At 48.4% G+C, this 15,779-nt stretch overlaps 1 long non-coding RNA gene across 21 annotated transcripts in view; it reads right to left on the bottom strand.

The window, feature by feature from the left end:
* LOC110397786 overlaps positions 1-15,779 on the bottom strand; it is a 115,618-nt gene that overhangs the window by 90,512 nt on the left and 9,327 nt on the right. For 19 of the 21 annotated variants that reach the window (XR_002437967.1, XR_002437972.1, XR_002437968.1 and 16 more), the window contains exons 2-3: positions 2,997-3,018; positions 1,334-1,377 (exon numbers count right to left, since the gene is read on the bottom strand). The exons of 1 other annotated variant lie outside the window; for it this stretch is intronic. This is a non-coding gene — a long non-coding RNA (uncharacterized LOC110397786). The remainder of the gene's footprint in view (positions 1-1,333; positions 1,378-2,996; positions 3,019-15,779) is intronic. One more of the 21 variants, XR_002437978.1, reaches the window with a different exon arrangement.

Raw genomic sequence — 15,779 nt, 5'->3', positions numbered from 1 at the left:
TCACATCCCAAAAAAACCACGACCTTTTCCCACTAGAGCGGCTGAGCCTTGTGATGGTAATGGACAGGTGTTCCTTTTCTCCTGGGTGAGCCAATTCTGAGCCTCAATTAAAGCAGATTTCAATAGACTTGAAGGTAATAGGCTTCACAATTATTCCCTTTCCTTTCTATGTGTGTTTGGTCACCGAGCCTTGTTTCTCTCCACAGGGGAGTCTGCTCACTAAACCTGCTTGCTTATTTAAAACTCAGCAGTCTCAACCCACTCCCATTTTGCCACCTGAGACCAAAAACCGAGAGTCCTTGAGTCATTAAAAGCAGGATGCAATTAGTGCCAACACTGACTGGCTTGCTCCCTCCTATTCCGTGCCCATGTCTGAAGCTCCTTCCTTTGTGAGCTCTAATGCGTGTTTAATGTGCAACTTAATTATTTGATTACAATGGCATAATTATGTAATTGTAATGTATTGTGCAAGTTGGCTGGAAGGAGACGGGAGACATTTGCTGAGTGATGTGGGATAAACAGAAGACCAACAACATCAAGGAAACAGAATAAATCCAATGAGATGATAATTTGGAGGGATAGTTAAGAAAATGGGCACTTTGGAAATTGAAAAGTAGCTGGATTTTTTTTCCTTTTTATTTTTTTTTAATTCATTTATTCTTCCCTCCTGCCTGTTTGTGATCAGCCAGGAATTTCCTTCTGATTGCTGATTGCAGCTAATGCATCTATGCTTTTCTGGGTTACAGGCATGTGGGTACAGCTCAGCCATGAGCACTGGCAACCCAGCAGGGCTGAAAAAACTGTTTTTGCCATGGAAATACAAGTGGATGCGTTGAGTGCTTCATGGTAAATTATGACAGAGTGGTAATCCAAGTCCCAGGATGACTCTTCCTGGCCGTGTCAGCATGCTTTCCAACTACGGACTTTGGATCAGAACAGTCATGTCATAGAATCACAGAATACTCAAAGTTGGAAGGGACCTCTGAAGGTCATCTGGTCCACCTCCCCTGCAATGAACAGGGATGTCCACAGCTAGATCAGGTTGCTCAGAACCTGGTCAAGTCTGGCCTTGAATGTCTCCAGGGACCTGAAAATGAGGGGGAAATATGAGAGGAGTATGATCCAAGTAGGCAAGAGCCACAAGGAAGCTCACTGCAAGAACCACAGACCGCATCTTGGAGACAGATTTCAGGTCCTGCTTTGTAAAAGCTTTCTAAGCCCTCTGGTTTCTCTTGCTCTCCCTCAGAAGACTTCAGCAACTCCCTGTCTCCCAGAAGCAGCACAGTCTCAAGGAGACCACATCATTAAACATGACAGTCAGGAGCCTACTCACCGAAGTTCTGCTGAGACACAGCCCACCTGCAGCACCCCAGGTTTCTGTGGGAGACACAAGCCCACGGCAAGTATGTTAGGGAGACCTCTGAACCTGCTTCTCATCACTCATTAACTGAGAGCTGGCAGAAGTCTTGCATCAGTGAAGCTTTCCTTTGCACATGTTTCTGCTGCCAGAGCTCCAGCAGGTAGACAGCAGCCAACACTAGAGCAGAGAGCTCTGTGCCCACGGTACATGGCAGCACACGCCAGCAGCCCATGTTGCAGGCAGCACATATGTATACAACTGGGGTTATATTATGGCTATTTCGGCCAAGTGCTTTTTCTTTTTCTTTTTTTTTTTTTTTTTTTTTTTTTTTTTTGCAAAACAACAGTCTTCCCAAGCCAAACTATGGGAGATGTGGGAAACTGACCCATTTCAACAGCAAGCTGCACTCTGAATTTGTCAAAACAAATTCCAGAGTAAGTACTGGGGAAACTCTTCTGATATTAGCAAAGCAAACAGAGGCAATGACAGCCTACAGCACATCCATCTGCCAGCTATCCAAATAAGATTAGCCAAGGAGCAAACTCTGTGGTATGGAAGTGGGCTGTCAGTCAGTCAACTCCAGAGCAAACACAAGCTGCCAGCCAGAGTGAGATGATGGATGTAACCAAATAACTGCGGGTATACGCAAACCCAATTTGCCAAAAGTTGTATCACTAACTCCTACTGATTTCAGTCCAAGGGGTCTTACTCTCTCTGGGGTCTACAGCATGTTCTAACATCAGGGTTAACTGCGTGCTATATACAGTTACGGAAAGTAAAGCTTCTCAGCCCTGTTTGCCCATGAAAAGAGCTGCAGGATCTGTTGGGAAAAGACAATTGTCCTCCAGGCTCCATCCGTTCCCAGAAACACACATGTTGGAATTAGCCTCTGTTCTGAATCTGAATCAATCACCATAACCCTGAAAAATTCGGCTGTCTCCTAACTCGCCATGAGACAACAAAGTATTTTCCACCACAACAAGAAGTCAACACTCCAAGCCAATACTTTGGAATAAAATGTTGTTTGGTGGGGCTCAGCTAATTATTTAAAGAACAAATGTCATCTGAAACCAAAAGTAAAAACATGTGTGTTTTAAAGCTAAAAAATAAAAATTTCTTTGCACTGCCAGCTTTAAAAAGATGAACTCTTAATGAAATCCTAACAAATCAGATCTGGCATGCTCCACACATTCCATTACATTACATTCAAAATAAAACTGACAAGGAAACTTTCTATGACGAAGATTTCTTACTGTTTGGCTGATTACAAGGTAAAAGAGCCTGCAGACTAGCTGGTGCCATCAAGAGTTTCCAGCGCATCTCTCTCAGAAGAGATTGGCTCTAAAACCTACTGCTGATTCCTCTGCCACTCCTGGGGATAGCATTAACAATTTGCTCCTGGACAGTCAGAGACATCTTCAGTGGAGCTGGGCAGCTGCTGCCCCCCAGCAGCATCCATCACCCACCATGTGAGGTCTGAATTCCTGTCATTGCACCAGGGTATTTGTATGCATTTCTAAGGGTTTGAGAATTATTATGTTGTGCAAAGGCTTGTCTAACTCTTCAGGGAGGTCGCACAGATGTGTTATATATTCAACAGACATGCAATAAACACAATTTAACACCAACTACTCACCTCCAAATACTCTACTTCTTGCCTGCAAGAAAGAAAAACAAAACAAAAGTTTAATAATGCATCAGCGATGGCTTTGATTGTTATTAGATTTGCAGATTTGCTTGGGGTGGTGTGACACTCATTGCATACACACGCACACACACACAAAGCAAGCCGCCACCCTGACAGCAACAGGCATAATGATGCGGAAGAGAAGAGCCCAGCACTCAACAGGGGACTGGGCTGAATGTGACTTCCCCACACGGAGGACTCCAGACTGAGGGCTGGAACAATGCCCACAGCCTTCCTGTATGACCTTGGCCCACATCCCATCTGCCATCGCAGCTGCCACCCTTGCTGGCTGGGCTGAGGGTGCATGGGGACTTGGGGACTTACTGCTGTAGAGGAGCAAGCCTCATCCTCATACACCAGCATAGTGACTTACTATTTCTCTGCACTGAGGGCTGTAGTCCTCTGTGAGGGAGGAAAATCTGGATTAATGCTGCTAACTAAAGGGGACAGAACATGGTGGCTGCTACTCTATGGCTTCTCTTTACTGGAGAAAATGCATAGAGCACTTTCCAGTAATCTAATTTAGATCATATAACACATTAGGAACTATGGTCTAAAAGCTTGTATGCAAACACTTGGCATAGCTCTGTATCTCCACCATACTCCTACATCCTTCACGCCTGCCCAAAAGCAGCTAAAGTTGGCACAGGAGCTGGCACAGGTTTTGGATCAGGCCTTCTCCACACTGGGCATGAGCACCACTGAAGGATCTGCGAGGTACAAGATCCAGTACATTAGCTTTAGATGAAGAATTAACAGATATCAAGGCCAGGGAAGAAGACTGATATTATGGATTTGGAAGCCCTGGGAACAGAGGCTGACTGGTCTGAAGCAGATCTTTCAGAAACAGTATCCAACACAGCAGAGATCACACTGCCTCTCAGGGACTGGTCCAAAATTTTATGGATGAAGCCTGTAAAGAAAGTTCCTCCAGGATAGTTAAACACAGAAGTACCACTTCGAGCGGAGGAAGCTTCTCCAGCATCAGTGCCAGAGCTGGAGTATGACACAAGAAGAAGCACCATGGCCCTTTTACCACGCTTCCTCTAACTATCTGCTACTATGTACAGCTTTCTAGTGTCCAAGAGATGGAGTCTGCCTGGCTGGAGCAGGCAGAGCCCTTCTTGTACAATCTTCTGGTAGCAGCTGGGATCTCATGTCTGGCTTAGAATTGCTATTGGGTCTTTGCAGGTTGGACCAGTAGGAACTTTGCTGTTTGAAAAAAACTGCCTCCCACTTATAGACCATCACCCAGCTGTGTAGTAGCTATGAAACATCCATCTTCTTCTATTTCTCTAGGAATGAAAAGGCTGCCCATTGATCCTGGCCAACTGTATCCCATCTTCTTCCTTCTTCTCCGCTACTGGAGTCAGTTGGCCCCCTCTGCCTGACCCACAGGTGAATAATTGGAATTAAAAAAAAAAAAAGATCTGTTTCTTATAGACAAACAGCTTTCCATGTAAGCATTAAATATCAATTACAAGAGAAGCCATGCAGTGCTTTAATTATAGTCATGAAAAATCATCCCATTAATCAAGTTTCTAATCAGCTAGTTTCTCGTAATAAGGTGGCAACTGCTATTTTATCGATTAACTCTTAACAGGCCACTGAAATAAATCAATTCTGCATATTTTTTTTTTTGCACATAACCCTGTTTTATAACAGGAAAAATTCTCCCTTTATCAGGGAACTTGCCTGAGTATGAGTTCCTTGCTGCTTGGTTTTTGGAAGCACTGCTGCCTCCCCATGGGGCTTGCTCATTGTGGCCGGAAAGTGGGCTCTTTGCTCTCCCTTCCCCAGGCTCCATGGAAGGAGTTGTGATTTAGGTGGCTGGGTCCAATTCAGATTGGGAAGAGCTGGGAAAAAAGGGGCAATATAGGAAACAGAGAGCTTTGTCTTTTGAGAGGAGATGAAAGGAGCTGAGCAAACTTAGTCTAGCAATAGAAAAGCCAAGAAGAGACATGGTCTAGAAATCTATGGAGAACCAGAGAGGAAAAAAGAGGGAGGAAAAAAGGGTAAAAAGGAGCCAATTCAATCGAAGAACAAATGAGAACAAAGCAGCTGTGAATTAATATAGGCTGGAATTTAGAAATACACGCTAAGAGGCTCAGAGCAGAATGACTTTCTGACAGCCTTCCCTTGGGAATTGTTGGGCAAAACCTAAATGAATTTTTCACCGAACTTGAGGTGTGCATGGGGGAGATGTTATTGCCAGGACTTTGCAGTGGTTAGGCACAAACACAGGGCTCCAAGGAGCTCATCCTGTCTTCAGATAAGGGTTTCTAGGATCCACATCCAAGCTAGATGTGAAGCCACTTGATTAATTATTGCCTCTGCTGACTTCTCCCACCTACTGCTCAGTTCAACACCAGTTATTCAGGATCAGCTCATAATAACCTATTGAAGAGGTACAGCTTTTCATTTGCATAAGGAGTTTCAGCCAACACAGTCTGCTGAGACAGAAACTACACACTGAATATTTAGCAAGTCTGACGGCATTTTAAAAGCATGTGAGAGTACACAACTGATGACATCATGTGTTTGTCATGGCTCCTGAAGCTGAAGACTAACGCTGCAAAGAGCTTAACCCAAAATTGATTGGAGCAGCGTTAAAAAATAAAAACAGAAACAGATTGCTTCTAGATTTAGACTCAACTCCCTGAGAACCCATCGTGTGATATGAAAGTTTAAACAGAAATGCAAAAATAGATCTAAACCCCTTCAGCAATGATCGAGATTTGAGATGAGTCTCTCATTCCTCCACACGGAATCATGCAACAAACTGGAACATTAAGGCCCAAATATGGTGTGACCCACAAAGCCATGGTGGGACCGAGCCCCATACAACCTGCAGCCAGGGCTCCAGCCTGGCAGGTGGCTGTGCTACAGCTTTAGGAGCTTGCCCAGGTTTCAGAGAGGCCTGTTCTTGTTAAGGCTGGCTATGGGGTATACAGAGCCTGTGATGAATGTCAACGGTGTAGAGCAGCCCCAGACACCCGATGAGATGAGAAGGGTGCTGCTGTGCAAGCAGAGAGGTGACAAGGGGAAAGGCTAAAAGACACAAAATGCACATCAAATCCCAGCACAAGCCTCTGGTGTCCCGTGTTGCTCCTGACCTCCTCTGACCCACCCGCTCATCCCTGGGTGGATGCAACCAGGTCGGGAGAAGTTTTGCTGCATGCTTTTTGGATACTGATAAAAGCATCTCCATGCTGGCACGCACCCAGCACAAAAACTCTTTTGTTCTATCTACTTTTACAGCAGGGAGGGGGCTGCCAGGCTTTTCCCCGAGTCGGGTGCAGGCAGAGGTAATGCTCACCCAGAGAGAGAGCTGTCTGATTTATTCTCTGCTGAGGCAACTATTTATTCATAAATTAAACTAAAAAGGAAAAAGACCGGACGCCTGCTCCAAGGTGGCACACCGGGAGGAAGGAAGGTGCGGGGACCCCACCCTGGGAGCACTGTCTGACACTTCTCCTTCCCCTGCCTGCAATCAGAACCCCTGATTTAATCATCTTAATGGGAATGGGGGGCACGCAGTGTAGGTCTGCCCCACGCTGCAGAGCATGAACTGGTGCATATTGCACAGCCCCAGCACACTCCAAGCATGCCAGCAGGGAGGATCCCAGGCACTGTGCTACTGGTCGGGAGGTTCAACCAGCAAGGACAGGCTTGCATTCCAAAGAATGAGTGAAGACGCCCAAGCAAACAAAGAAAGAGCAATTAAATAAAACAGCTCACTGCCACCCGGATCAATTTTATCGAATAATACATTTTCAGGCCAGGCCTTGTGGGTCTTGGAGACAGCCTGAACAAGCCAGGGAGAATTTGGACAGATGTTCAGTATTGATGAACCCAAGCGTACAAAAGCACACCTCCACCCTGCAAGGCTCTGCAACGGGATGCGAGGACAGCATGCTTCAGGGAGCGGGTGTTTGCCTGCTGGCTCTTTCACGTTCAAGAATCGTATTTTCCAGCATGTCAAGAAGGCCAGGAGGGCTAGAAATGTACATTCACTTTTTAGTGACAGCTGAACTGCATGAAATCTGGCTCTGGGGCTCTTGGAAAACACAGTAAATAGCATTAAGGCTCGCAATAAAACTACTCCACTTGGCAGCAGAAGAGTTTTCTTACCCGCTGCTCCTCTGGGCTCTGTCACTGTATCTTGCTCATGCACAGCAGCTTCATCCTTGCTACCAGGAACCTCCAGGGCACAGGAGCAGAACCCTTGCACGCAGGACACTGTTCCATACAGGCTGGCCAGGAGCTTCTCAGCACGGCACAGGGCAAAGCTCCTCGTGCAAAGCTTGCCAGGCCCTGAACACTCCCCACCATGCATTAGCCTGGCTCCACGCTGCTGTACAAATGGGTCTGTCAAGCATAAGTGGATTTTGCCCTCTCAGAGGGGGTAAAGGAAAAGGCAGGGGGAACCTCCTCAGTCAGCAATCTCAGATCCCACTGCAGCAAGTGACTCAATATGCCAATTGCACAATGCCAACAAATGCCAACCCAATGGCTGCATCAAGCCCTCAGCACCTCCCAGGGCTGGGCTGCAGTGAGGCCCCAGGAGGAGCCATCAGGACAGGATCTGGCACATCTTAAGGGAACACAAGAGGTTCTCCCATCCCAGAAGCAACCGGGCAGCCAAACTCACCCCCTCAGGCTCTTTCACACCCTCTGGTTGTGTTTTATCAACACTGCCTCCAGCTCTCCAGCTTCCCTAGCTCCTGTCCTGACAGAACCCGAGATTCAAAGATTAAGCACATGTAAATATTAAATGACGGAAATGAATAATGAATAGGATGAAAAACATCATTTGACACTAAATGGAGATAATACTTGTGGAAAGAAAAGAGGCAAGAGGAGCCCATCCCCAGGGTTGTAAAATGCCATGGCACAAGGTAGAGCCTCACCTCTGCTCCTGGACCACGTGCTGGCCATCCCAGGTTCCTCCACCCTGTAGAGGTAATGTTCCCCAGAACCCATCAGCAACTTGAAACATGGGATGAGAAAAGGACTTTCATCACCAAGAACATCAAGGTGCCCCATACCCAACTTCCACAGTGATTTACTACCTCCCTCCTGGGTCTAGAGACTCCTCTCCCCAAGGTGGGCACGTGAGTTCTCAGCATCCCCTCTTCTTCAGCCATTGCTGGTTCTTGAAGCCCCAGTCACAGCTCCTCTCGTGCTGTCACCACTGAAGGACAGTGAGAACAGCTTGCTCCCAAACACCAGCCACTCTCCTAAACACATGCAGTCAAATGCAGTTTTCAGTTCGTTTGAAGCATCACAGAGAGATGAGGAAGACTGGAGCACACAAGCCCCTCTGTGCCTAGAAGGATATCTCTCAAAAGCTTCTATAAATGGTTCCACAAACTTTAGTGACAGCATAATTGCACATTATCTCCTACAGCTTCACTTTGACAATTTAGGGGACAATAAAAAGAGCAAAGAGGCTGTAATATTCATATTGACATTTCCCCAAAATGCCTCCCTTTCCTGATAAAGTCGTTGTCTTATGAATATGGAAAGCTCGTCTGAAGGATTTACTTAACTGCAGTGTGTTCATACTTAATCAGAAGAGGTGGAGCAGTAGCACCCCCTGTACAACAATAGCCCAATGCTTTTCTGGATGTGAGAGACATATCCCATTTCCATGGACAATTCTGTTTACAACCCTTCCTCCAAAAGGGTTTATAGAAGATTCACTTTGCCTTGGTATTTGAAAGTGGAGTTATTCAAAGATTTCAGCCACGACCCAACAGACTGCGAATTCAGATGATGGTCAGAGTGCCCAAGCAGAACCGCAGTGGGAGAGGCAGAGCAGGGAAGCCACCAAAAGTCAGGCAGAGTGCAGCCTGGGCTGGGGAACCAGTGCTCCAAGAATTCCCACAGCTGTCTGTGCCTTTGGGGGCCTGTCTCCAAGGAGAAAAGAAGCTGGGTTACCTGAGGGTAGCTACTTGGCATCTTCTAGAAATGAAAACTGCAGGCAACCAAGAACTCAAGTAGAAGACAAATATTTAGTCCAAAATTTGAGAAAAAGAACATGTCCTTTTTTTTTCACCCCAAACATTAAATCCACAGAAGCCTGTGGGATTTTTGCCCCAGACTGCAGCAGAGGCAGCACCTCACTCACTTTGCAGCCCATCCATCTGCCTCCAGCTCTGTGATGGATACCTGATGCCTCAGCGCTGACAGCCACGAGGAGGACGTTCCCCCATCTCACTCACTCAGCTCTTTGGATACAGCCACCAGCAATCAACTGGTCTCCTCTAACGCTGCCGCAGGGAAGAGTCTGGTTTTGACAGATTTATATTTAGGCTCCTTCTCTTTTTTTGTTAAGGATTTCTGTTTACCTTCTGGATAGAGCTCTGAGTTCACCCACAGAGGCAACCATCGAACCATGGAAAACAACAAAAAGTAAAGAATGTGCTAAAAAAATCCATAGTATCTGTAATACCTCAATTAAAGGAGCATAACTATTGAAGCCTGAAGTATCTTGAGAATCTAAGCCATCCATTCCAACAGCAGAAGGTGCCACTGCTAGAGGTGGGAAAAATATCTCTGCCTTTCGGGTCTTGAGCAAGGAATCTCCCTCTCCCTAAAAATGGCAACAAACCTTTGACAGTATTATCATAGAATCATAGAATGGCCTGGGTTGAAAAGGACCTCAAAGATCATCAAGTCTCAACCCCTCTGCTGAGTGCAGGGCCGCCAACCACTAGACCAGGCTGCCCAGAGCCACGTCCAGTCTGGCCTTGAACGCCTCCAGGGATGGGGCATCCACAACCTCCCTGGGCAACCTGTTCCAGGGCGTCACCACCCTCTGTGTGAAAAACTTCCTCCTAATATCTAACCTAAAGCTCCCCTGTCTCAACTTAAAACCATTCCCCCTTGTCCTATCGCTATCTACCCTCACAAACAATCATTCCCCCTCCTGTTTATACGCTCCCTTCAAGTATTGGAAGGCCACAATGAGGTCTCCCCAGAGCCTTCTCTTCTCCAAACTAAACAAGCCCAGCTCCCTCAACCTTTCCTCATAGGAGAGGTGCTCCAGCCTTCTGATCATCTTGGTCTCCCTCCTCTGAACTCTTTCCAAGAGCTCCACGTCCTTCTTGTACTGGGGGCCCCAGGCCTGGACACAGTACTCCAGATGGGGCCTCACAAGAGCCAAGTAGAGGGGGACCACCACCTCCCTCTCCCTGCTGACCACTCCTCTTTTAATGCAGCCCAGAACATAGTTGGCCTTCCGGGCTGCCAGTGCACACTGCTGGCTCATGTCCAGCTTCTCGTCCACCAGGACCCCCAAGTCCTTCTCCATAGGGCTGCTCTCCAGTACTTCTTCCCCCAGTCTGTTCAAATACCTGGGTTTGACCTGGCCCAAGTGCAGCACCTTGCATTTGGCCTTGTTGAACCTCATTAGGTTCTCATGGGCCCACTTGTCCAGCCTGTCCAGGTCCCTCTGGATGGCTTCCCTTCCTTCTAATGTATCGACTGCACCGCTCAGCTTGGTGTCATCTGCAAACTTGCTGAGGGTACACTCGATTCCATCATCTATGTCATTGATAAAGACATTGAAGAGCACCGGTCCCAGGACTGAGCCTTGGGGGACACCACTTGTGACTGGCCTCCACCCTGACACAGAACCATTTATCACAACCCTTTGGCTGCGACCAGCCAACCAGTTCTTAACCCACCGAACAGTACATCCTTCAAATCCATACCTCTCCAATTTAGAGAGAAGGATGTGATGAGGGACCCTGTCAAAGGCTTTGGAGAAGTCCAGGTAGATGACATCCATCGCCCTCCTCCCATCCACCGATGCCGTCACTTCATCGTAGAAGGCCACCAGATCGGTCAGGCAAGATCTACCCTTGGTGAAGCCATTCTGACTGTCTCGGATCACTTCCTTGTCACGTATGTGCCTTAACATGTCTTCTAGGAGGATCTGCTCCATGATCTTCCCAGGCACAGAGGTGCGGCTCACCGGCCTGTAGTTCTCCGGGTCATCCTTTCTCCCTTTCTTAAAAATGGGAGTAATGTTTCCCTTTCTCTAGTCACTGGGGACTTCACCGGACAGCCATGATTTTTCAAATATGATGGAGAGCGGCTCGGCAACCACATCAGCCGTCTCTCTCAGAACCCTAGGATGGATATCATCCGGCCCCATGGACTTCCACACATTCAGTTTCAAGAAGAGGTCTTGAACTTGTTCCACTGTTACAATGGGACAGAATTCGCTCCTCTCACCCACACACTGAGGTTCAGGGTCTTGGCAGACATGGGGAGCCTGACCACCAGTGAAGACCAAGGCAAAGCACTTATTGAGCACTTCAGCTTTTTCCACGTCTGAGGAAGCCACTTCTCCATCCTCATTTATCAGAGGGGGAACACTCTCCTTGACCTGTGTCCTCCTGCCTATGTACCTGTAGAACCCCTTCTTATTATTTTTCACATCCCTAGCCAAGTTTAGCTCTACCTGTGCCTTGGCTTTCCTGATCCTATCTCTACACATGCGGACAACAGCCCTATATTCCTCCCAGGCTACACAACCCTGCTTCCACTTTGCATACATTTCTCTCTTTTCCCTCAGTTTAAGCTGCAGGTCCTTGCTCAGCCATGCCGGTCGCCCGCCTCCTCTGCTCAATTTCTTTTGCTGGGGGATGGAGAGCTCTTGCACTCTCAGGAGGGTGTCCTTAAAGAGCTGCCAGCTCTGCTCTGTTCCTTCGCCCTTAAGGACAGTTTCCCAGGGGATCCCTCCCAGCAGTTCCTTGAGCAGCCGGAATTTCGCTCTCCTGAAGTTCAGGGTCCTGATTTTACTCTTTGCCAGGCCTGCATTCCTCCAGATCACAAACTCCACCAGGGCATGATCACTACAGCCCAGGCTGCCTCCAATCTTAACCCCTCTAATGCTCTCCTCCACGTTGGTGAGCACCAGGTCCAGTAAGGCTTCACCTCAGGTCTGTCCGTCTAATACCTGGACAAGGAAGTTATCCTTGACAGACTCCAGGAATCTGCTGGACTGTCTGCCGCCCGCCTTTCCGCTATCCCAGCAGATATCCGGGTGGTTGAAATCCCCCATCAGGACAAGAGCCCGCGAACACGACACCTCCCACAGCTGGAGCAAGAAGGCCTCGTCAACAGGCTCCCCCTGATCAGGTGGCCTGTAACAGACCCCAACCACTAGATCTCCGTTACCGGACCGATCCCTGACTTTAACCCATAAGCTCTCAACCTGGTCATGGCTGTTACTCAGACACAGCTCTTCACAATCTATCCACTTCCTAACGTAGAGGGCAACTCCCCCTTCCTTCCTGCCCTGTATATCCCTTCTGAAGAGCCTGTAGCCCATGATCAGAGTGTTCCAATCATGGGATTTGTCCCACCACATTTCCGTGATAGCAACCAGATCATAGTTTTCCAAGCACATCACGGTTTCCAGTTCCTCCTGCTTATTTTCCATGCTGCGTGCATTAGTGTAAAGGCACTTCAGCTGGGCTTTCCGGCACACTACCTTTGTAGAGGGGCCCTCCTTCAAACTTCCAGAAGAAATCTGAAGTTCTCCACCACTGCTTCCTAAAGCCCTAATACCCTCTTGTCCATGCTCATGCGTTATCATAGCCACCAACCTCACATCATCTCTTGTGTTCTTCCTACAAAAGGGTGCATCGTCCTCCTCCTTCCCCCCACAAGACTGTGGGATCTTACTAGCACAAGCCCCTCCCAGAAGCACTGGCTCATTACATACAGGGTCCTTACCAGTGACCCTGGTTTCACCCCCGCCCCCCTTCCTACCTAGTTTAAAGCCCTTTCAGTGAACCTTCCCAATTCCCATCGTAAAACCCCTTTCCACCAGTGGGATAAGCTACTCCTATTGGATGCCAGCAGGCCCGGTCTCTTGTAAATCAAGCCGAGGTCGAAAAACCCAAACCCCTGCCGGGCACACCAGGCTTGGAGCCAGATATTAATCTGTTGCCCCATCATGTTCAGTCTCTTATTATTCCCTATAATTGGAGGGATTATTTTAGGTTCTGCTGAAATCCACAATTTTGTTTTTATGATCTGCCTTTCAAGTTTTACATTGGCAAAGCTGTTTTTTTCCTGATCCTGTAATATATATTCTGGATTTGGTGGTACGGCTGGGAAGGTTTAAAAGAAAAAGGTTGTTCCACTCTCACAAGCTGGTCGATTGACAGGGATTCAAATACCTCAAGTCTAAAAGGGATAAGCAAATTTCTGGTCATGGTCCAAATTTCAGAGAGCAGGGCAAGAAAGTATATTCAAGGATGACAGCAGTGGACTAGAAAACACCTTCAAAGATGGTCAAACACTTACTCAAAGAGGCTGGGAATGGGAATTGTGTGAAATAGCTGCAGTTCAGGGAGCATTTTGTTGAAGGTGCTCTTTCTTCCTCTGAGAAACAGCAGAAGAGGCAGCACTGGAACTAGAAAGCTTTTTGTTTCTCCACCCACGAGTTTGACTCCCTGGACAAACCCCCTCCAGAAGCTAAATCCTTCCATTTTATGTCCTTCCAGGTCACTGGCCAATCTGCCACCTCCCCAGTGTGACCTGGCTTCTGAGGGCGTCAGGAAGTGATGGGGAAGCGCTGCTTTAATCCGCACGACTGCAGTGAAGCAAACTGTGATCCCCAAGGCAGCGTCGCTGCGAAGAGGCAACTCAAGGCACAGCTGTTTCCCCAGCCACCAGAGATTTGTCCCAGGGATTTCACACGTGAGGACGTGGGTTTTTTTTCTTTTTCCCATGGGCAAGAAGCGGCCCAACAGGATGCTGTGGGCAGCCACGCTGCAGGGTGAGATAGAAAGCCCATGCTCGCCAGCTCCAAAGAGGACAAAAGCAGCTCCTCCTGAGAAAGGGCAGCACATGTCACTGAGACAGCAGGAATGCTGTCAGCCTCTCAGCACCGTGGGTGCTTGGCAAGAGCCCCCAGAACAGGCTCAGCCGTGCCAGGCCTCCCGCTGTCCTCACCTCCTGCTCTGGGCCATGCAGCACAAGGAGCTCTCCTGTCCCAGGGCCATGCTGGACCTGGAGCACCTTTCCCAGGTCACGCTGCATTATTTCTCGTCCCAATGCACAGCAACATCCTCACCACAGGGATGGGATTTGCCTCTTCTCATGCTATGCTTGCATTGGGACCATGCAGCCGAACACAAGACCATATGGCAGAATGAGAACAGGCCAATATCTCACCATGGAAGTCATTGCGACCTGTCTCTCAGGCACTAATCTGACACACATCCGGCCTAGCCCCAGGTCTCCCCGCAGACACTGGCCTGCCTGCCAAGGACACCTGCCCCGCTTGCTTCATTTCAAGACTTTCCATCCAGGCCAACACAAAGGAGCAACTCAAGTTGCAACCAAACAACCAGCAGGTGCTTCCACCAGTGGGTGTTTCTCCTATGAACCAGTCTTAATGCAACTCTGGGCACTGTGCCTTGCTCTCTGCCAGGGAGGAGTAACAGCAGCCAGTCCCTCAGCATGCCAAAGGACCTCACCCAGGCCACTAGCATGGCTCAGTCCCCAGCACAGGGGGACAGACCCCTCCTGCTGCCAGCACAGCCCCACATTGGGATGCTGAGCACAGCCCGAGTGGTGCTGAGCCCTCTCTGCTCCTGACCCACTGCTGAGTCCCTCTCACCAGGGGCAGCCCCACTGTTAGCAGCCGGTTTTGCCCAGGGAGGCTCCTTTTGGCAGAAAGCACCGGGGTGAGTGCACCGTGATGGAGGATGAACTCAGCAGCGCCAAGTGCCGCTTCATTTTATTGCAATCAAGCCCTGACAAGCTGAGGGGTGAGCGATGGGGTAACGGGCAAAGTGCCACAGAGCACAGCAAAGGAAGGCCCTCACCTCCCGCCTGGTGCCCTCTGCCTCTCCCCAGCCATCTGCAATCACTCATGGAAGTGCCAGACCACACCGAGGAACGCTGTCAGAGGACTAATTCATAGGCACTTCACGATTTATGCTCGGCCTTTCAGCCACTTGCTTTCTCCAGATGTGGCAATTAACGACAGCAAGTCCCCCCAGCTCTGCCTGCTCAGAGAGCACCACTGCTCTGAGCCCCTCGCATGATCAATACCATGTTAATGGCAGACATCTCTTTAACATCGGTATAATAATAAGGAATATGGCCAAGTGCAGCACATTAGCCACGAGAAGCAGATGCTGATGGTAAAGCAGCCTGCACCAGCCCTGCCCTGCTCCATTGGCCAAGCTGACTTGCTTTCACAATTCCCTGGATGAGCTCATTTTCATGGTACAGCAATACCACAGGTGAGCTCAGTTGACTACTACCCCTAAATCTGAGCCACCTTCTCCCTCTCTGGACATCAGGGCTCTTTTCCCAGAGCAACAAACATATCAATGTGTTGCAAAGTAGCAAGCACATGAACACTGTAGCACCAGGAGACTTCAAGGATAAAAACACAGCCCCTTTCCCTCTGGGGTTATTTTAGCTGGGATGCTTCTTGATCCAGGGGCCACAGAAATAATTTGCTCAGGAGAAAGCCAGACCTTCCAATACCTTCGGGTATCCATCCAAATTCAATTTACCCCAGGGAGCAGCATGTACCAGGACAATCAGAAAAGCAATAGGGAGTTCCATTGGATGCTTCACACGGATCCAGGACCAGAACTACAAAAGAATATAGCCCCCCTCAAAATCAAAACGAGCTTTTAGCAAGGACTACCTCACTAATACAGATTAATAAGTTCACAG

This window comes from Numida meleagris, chromosome 4 (genome assembly GCF_002078875.1).
Source record: "Numida meleagris isolate 19003 breed g44 Domestic line chromosome 4, NumMel1.0, whole genome shotgun sequence".
NCBI lineage: Eukaryota > Metazoa > Chordata > Aves > Galliformes > Numididae > Numida > Numida meleagris.
Note: the sequence above shows the minus strand (reverse complement) of the source record. Positions and strands in the feature narration are given on the sequence as shown.